The following is a 6,644-nucleotide window of genomic DNA, read 5'->3' on the forward strand; positions in this document are numbered from 1 at the left end:
TAAGTAACATGCTAGTTTTTGAACAAAAATTTTTACGTGATATAAAGTAAAGGGGGCAATATTTAACTAACACACTAGGTTTTGGACAAATATTTTTCCACGATATAAAGCAAAGGGAAGAGTATTTAAGGTAGTTGGAAGTTGCAATCCCAAAGTCCAAATTTAAAAATCGTTATTTCTTTCCTCTACTGTCTTCAATAATCTCCGTTTTAAGTAAACCACTGTAATTATATTGTAGTTATAAGTACCATATTGCATGCAAATAAAAAAAAAGTTTTTTGCAAGCTGTCAAGTAGCTGCTAATCAATAAGCGCACACGCAAACGCAAAGATATATTTCTTCTATTGCGTTAACACACCCACGCACTGTTTTATTCAAAACATTCCACTAACATAAACATATGTCCATATATAATGTGTAGTCTTACGCACACACATGTTGAACAAAAGAAAACAAAAACGTTATGCACATGAGATGGAACATTTCATTGGCAACATATTTGCAACATATTTGCATTCACCATCTTATGTATATGAAGGGGGCATATTTGCGAATAATAGACCCTGGATATTGTAATTCAATTAGGCTTCTCTGATAGGTTTCAACATTTTCAAAGACATATCTACAATCTGCAGTTACATAATGTCCGTGAAAATGGCTATAACTCAATTTGAAGATGGTATTCTTTCACTTACAAGAGTAAGCTAGTAAAAGAAATGAAGCGTGAGAATGCATGTTTTAAAATATTTAAATATGCATGCAATTTATTCAAGCACTTTGTACCGGCTACCGAAGCAAGTGTAATGCAAAAGAAAGACAAATCTGAAAAGAACGTCACAAGATGGCGCCATAATAGGGGGAAAAAAAAAGGAAAAACAAATTTCTTGTATAGTTTTTTTTTTTCTTTCAACTCATTCGACACAAAATGCGTCACAAGTTTCTTTTTCATTTGCCACAAATACGAGTTTCTTTGTTAAGCGCGATCATAATTTTTGTATAGATTGCAGCTTGCAGCAGCGACTTGGGATGTTATATTATTATTAAAGTAAACTAATCAGTTGATGAGCACGTAAATAATTGTATGTATGTATGTATGTATGTATGTATGTATGTATGTATGTATGTATGTACGTAAGATGTATGACAAGAGCCACCATTTAAAACGAAGCGAATGTTAATTATTATTGAAATTGAATTTTACCCCACACATACAGGAGCACACACACACACACACACGCGCGCGCATACACTCATCAGCATTGTTTGTAGTCATTATTGGAACAACGAAACGAAAGCTACTACAATCAATTTATAGAAAAAAATTAAGAAAATAGAAATTTGTATGTAAGCTGAGAAAAGCAATAAACAGACAGACACACATACAGTGTTACATTATAAGTACGTATATAATAATGAAAGTTCATGAAATGAATAATAATTAAACTTTATTTATTTATTTATTTTTTTTTTACTTTTTTTTTTTTTTTTTTTAAAGCGATCACATGGTATCTATCGGTTAGTGTTATTTACAAATTCTTCACAAATCATGCACTTTAGGTGCTAGATATTCCGTATATGTAGGTATGAGCATAAAATATCAGTGCAATGACATTTTTATGGGAAAAATATTTAATGACATTGATTTTATGATAGGTACACACACACACACATACATACACATATGCATATGCATATACACACACATATGTAGATAAGTGTATGTACATATATTATATTTATATGAGCGTTTGCATGGGAGAGATGAAGAGTTCATGTAAATACTTTCCAGTTGCAGTAATGATAAGAGACGCGTGCGTTTGTTTCACACACAATTGTTAATTCATTTAAATAGTCGACATTGTTTAAACCAGACTTGCTGCAATTTACAATTACATTAAAATATTACTCATGCCTGCATATGTATACCAATCAACTAAATGGGAATGTATTGTACACAGCTATTAAGTGATCGCCAATTTTAATGATCCGTGAGACTATTTTCATTTTGATTATTTTTACTGTAAAAGAGAAAAGTGGGAGCCCATAACTAATCAATTGCAGTAAAAGTTGCTTATTCGCGAGAGATACGTTCCACAAAAATGCCGCGAATACAGAAACCGTGAATGGGATTATAGGGGATACGTTCCTAGATGAAAAAATAAAAAAAAAATCAATTTAATTGAATGTGAGAACAGGCATTTAGTTCTTCCCTCTTTAGGCAATTTGTTATTTGGGGAAATTACTTAGCTGAAATGAACTAGATTTGGGATTTTCGCAACATTAGCTTATTCACTGAGTGATAAGTTTCCTTTCGTTCTGTTTGTTTACATTCTCCAAAATCGCGAATAAAGAAATTTATAGCCGCGAAAATATGGGAATTGGTCGCATTTTTTTCATCCGCGAATAAGGAACTTTCACTGTATACTCATTTTGTTTTTTTTTTTTTTCTCGTAATTCAAAAGAAAGCTTCAGTTACCCTATAAAATATATATATATATTCTTGGTCAGGGTAAAATTCTAAATTGAATAAGCCATGACAGGACAGACCCTCTGTATGGTGTGTGTTGTTGACATTCGAATTGGCCAGAACAGAAGCACGCAGTGGGGCGTGAACTGAACGCAATTCAATTTCAGAAATTGTAAAGGTTAGAAGGCTGAAATTTTCCACATTTACCTTATGAAACACTCTACTTTGCAAAAGTGGAAAAAATCGGCTAAATACCCACACAAAGTCACAAATGATTAAATCTTCTTTTTTTCCACTTTTTTGAGTATTTGTGCTTCTTAGTTATAAGGTATTGTAATAAAGTTTGATATTGTATGATGTGTTTAGATTATCTGTTTACGGAGAGGATTCCCTATGAATCCTTCCCAAAGTGTTAATGAATGTAGTTTAGCAGTTTAGCCCTAAGCTGCTCGGCTGCAGTACGCCAAGTCTTTCCGTCTTTTATAATGCCAAAGTGTCTCGGCGTAAGACGGTCACTAATTTTAATAGTTCAGGCGGATTTGAACGCCTAGTGCTATTAGCGAGTAAAACGCTTGGTTGAGTTGCTTTATGAGAACTGCTTTTCTTTATTTTCTTAGGCACTATTTATACTAAATTTTTACACTAAATTATTCTTATCTTATTCTAAACAGGATTGTAATTGCTTACTAAATTATCCTTATAACACACTAGATTATTCTTATATAAACAGAATTATCACTGTTTACATGCGAAGTGAAGTGTGACATTTTATTTTTTCAAAAGGGTTATGCTGAAGTGGCATAATTTTGTCACACTTCAAGTGGATGCATACGATAGTATGCGATCACACTACAGTATACAAAACTAGACGGAATATTTTAAACTATTTTATACAAGATATAATATCTACCTAAGAATGTGTCAATTCTGTGAATGCATCAAATTTGCGATCTGATAGATTAATTTTTTCTTAATAATACCAGCAATGTGGGTATCAGATAAAAGGACTTGAAGAGTAGAATGCGAAAAGCATAGTGACGGGTATGCGAGATTCGGCCTCCGGCGAATATAACTTATATACGTGTTTTTATTTCATTATTCATTATTCATTATCATCAAGGGCCACCTTCCTGGAAATTCTCAAATACCGCTCTTATAGAAACCCAGAATTCGTAAAGCAAAACATGCAAAATAGGATGCTTCCTGGACAGAAGGATAAAAAGCCTTAAATTAATTCTAGCGCTTAATATTACTCTTCGATTTACAAAGTTTACAGAGTTTGCTTGGAAAAATTTATGTTATCATAAAATATCCATATTTCATCTCCGATAACAATTCTGCCAAGAAACGGAAATCTGGATAGGAACGAAGCGTAAATATTCAAGTGAAGAATATTCCTTTGGTGATGCGGTAACCATATTCCTTATGGCCTTCAAGCCTTCCCATTCTCGTTTAAGTGTCTGCGTATAGACCACCAAGTGGATTCAAAGCTTCTCGCTAGTTCTTATTGACTCGATCTAGTGGATCAGCTTTCTCTAGAGATTTTCGAAAGACGTTACCAAACTCAACTAATCGTCCTGCCAGAGAGGTTTTATAATCACCAGCAGCATAAATCTTCTTCAACTTACGTTGACATTTAGTGACCTTCAATAACTTTCCAGAAATATTGCAAGTTTTCTTTGTTGTTGCGATTCCATTACATCCCACATAAAAAAAAATTAAAGTAAACAGCGACAGAGTCCGCCATTTTACAACAGAATTCTAAAAACCAAAACAAAAATCTAGTAAGAAAATTATAGCCGACCATTGCATACCCTACTATTATGATAAAATTTTCATCGTGAAGCACTGAAAATTGGTCCGATCCGAACCATTTTAAACCCATACCAAATCCTATCAAAATACCTCAAAAATTTAGAAGAGCAGACATCGGACAGACAGGCTAACAGACAGGCTTAGATCAATTCAGATGATTATGATTCTGAATCGATCGGTATAATAAAAGATGGGTCTATCATAAGCCCTTAAGCGTGTTACATACGATCGCATTAACTTAATGCACCCTGTATAGGGTGTAATTAATCTCACCAATGAGTTTATAAACATATAAACAAATACGCATTAATAAGGGCAAATTATATTTCGAATTAAAATAAGTAAGAAAATTATATTGGGTGGCGACCTTGAGAGATTAGAAAAAAAAAGGAAAAACACTAAATTCCCACACTCTACAACATTACATGGGAGTGGCCCTATTTTTGTACTGGTCTACCCCCGAAGAGTATAAAGGCAAATTTTTATCGTTCTCTCCGTTATGGTTTATACGTGAAAACCAAAAAAAACTGAATTGTTTTTGTATTTTTGAAGATAGTGACAGTTGTCAGTTTCCATCATATTATAGGTGTTCTCTTCGATCGATTTGTCCCATTTTCAAGGCAATTTTTGATTTTTGCGAGTCGAAAACAAGTTTAGTATAGACGTTGCATACACAGACGGCAGGACGGACATGCTTAAAAATATACTAAATATACTTTATGGATACAAGCGCTTTGACGTAATGAATATATTCCTCCGAGCAACAGCTCTAACATTATTTGCATGTGTGTACATTCACATGGGGAAAAAAATTAGGTTCACATTAATTTTTCATTGCGTTACAAGTTATGAATTCAATTTTCTCACCAGATCCCTAAAGTTTGGCGACAGCTGTTTTCTACTGTATACTAATAAGAGAAGCTAAATGGTCATCGAATGCGCATTTACACCCAAGTACGTTCATTTGGATGGGCTTACACACACACACACATTTACACCAACACATATAGATAGATATGATTCATCTTCAGTTCCAAGTAAACAATAAATACCAAATAAAATAGCATATAAAACGGAGACAACTCAATTTAGTTGATTATATATTTCGAAGACCAGGAGGACGGGGTAGGGACAACCAAGGTAGCGGCATTATTAAAAGTTGGAAATTTTTTTTTTATTTTTATTTTTTTATTTTTTTTTATTACTTTTGTGAGAGATTTTCGTTTGCAATTTCAAAAATTTCCAAACATTTTATCGTGAGCTCATATAAGACATGTTTATGTACGTGCATGTCGTCTACAGGAACGTAAAATTGTGCATGAACTTCCGCTTTGTTGGCAATTGGCAGATGCTTGGCGTGTATACATTCGTATATAAAAAACTCAAATAGTAAGTAAGTGCACGTTGTTTACGATCTCATTTTGCTCCCTTTTTTTCTTTTTTTTGCTTTCTCACTTTCTCTCGTTGTGTCTCTACTCTATATTACTCTATTTCAGTGTAGTAAAATAATTGAGAATTGATCGTTTATTATGAAGGAGAAACCTTAAGTGCTTTTAATGAATGATAAAGAAATTATGTAATAAGAAAAAATCGATGAATATTACGCATATATGTACAAACACACACACACACGCACGCAAAGGCCCAGCCGGAGTCCCGAACAAGTCCTTAAAGGCAGCGATACGAAGGAGGCCAGAAGTCTTCATGACGATGCTGCATAGGTGTCTGGAAGAAAGGACATTCCCAGATGAATGGAAGGTTCAAAGGTTGAACCTTATTTCGAAGGCCAATAACCCACTGAACCAGTCATCGTCAAACCGTCCCGTCTGCCTTTTGGACACAATGGTCAAGGTATTGGAGGGGGCCGTATTGGAACGCTTGCTAGTTGTGATCGAAGAAAGACGTGCTCTCTCGCATAACCAGTATGGATTCAGAATAGCGCTCGGTCTACGATCGATCCCATAAACCATTTCGTGGCTCTGGCCTCTCAGACGCTATAGCCGGAGACCGATGGAGGGGCGGTGGTAAAAAGTACTGCGCCGTCGTCACGCTAGACGTGAAAAAAAGATAAATTTTCAAGGACTGAGGTCATTGCTATTTCTTATTTTTTCAAGTTCATAAAAATTGACTACGCAAGTAACAGAGTATGTTGAAGAGCTTGCTGTGTTTTAATTTTCTCTAAATTTCTTGTCTGAATTTTGTGGTTTACTGTGGTTTCTTGTTTATACGAAAAAATTAAAAAAAAAAGAACATTATATTAATATTTAGACTTTTCTGCTATACAAGGGATCAATTTTCGTGAAAATTCCTATCAGATAGGATTTTTTTATTTTAAATTGATGATGAAATTTATGATATAAAT

General features: G+C 34.0%; 2 long non-coding RNA genes across 3 annotated transcripts in view; one reads left to right on the plus strand and one right to left on the minus strand.

The window, feature by feature from the left end:
• Window positions 1-6,644, minus strand: part of LOC119639126 — a 16,577-nt gene that overhangs the window by 4,819 nt on the left and 5,114 nt on the right. The gene's annotated exons all lie outside the window — the stretch shown is intronic.
• LOC119639127 lies at window positions 4,702-6,436 on the plus strand. 2 transcript variants are annotated; one of them, XR_005247536.1, is made up of 2 exons: window positions 4,702-5,675; window positions 5,779-6,436. It is a non-coding gene; the product is annotated as an uncharacterized LOC119639127 (long non-coding RNA). The 2 variants fall into 2 exon arrangements; XR_005247537.1 differs by having other exon boundaries at window positions 4,702-5,671.

The sequence above is a fragment of the Glossina fuscipes genome, unplaced genomic scaffold (assembly GCF_014805625.2).
Source record: "Glossina fuscipes isolate IAEA_lab_2018 unplaced genomic scaffold, Yale_Gfus_2 112, whole genome shotgun sequence".
NCBI classification, from domain to species: Eukaryota; Metazoa; Arthropoda; class Insecta; order Diptera; family Glossinidae; genus Glossina; species Glossina fuscipes.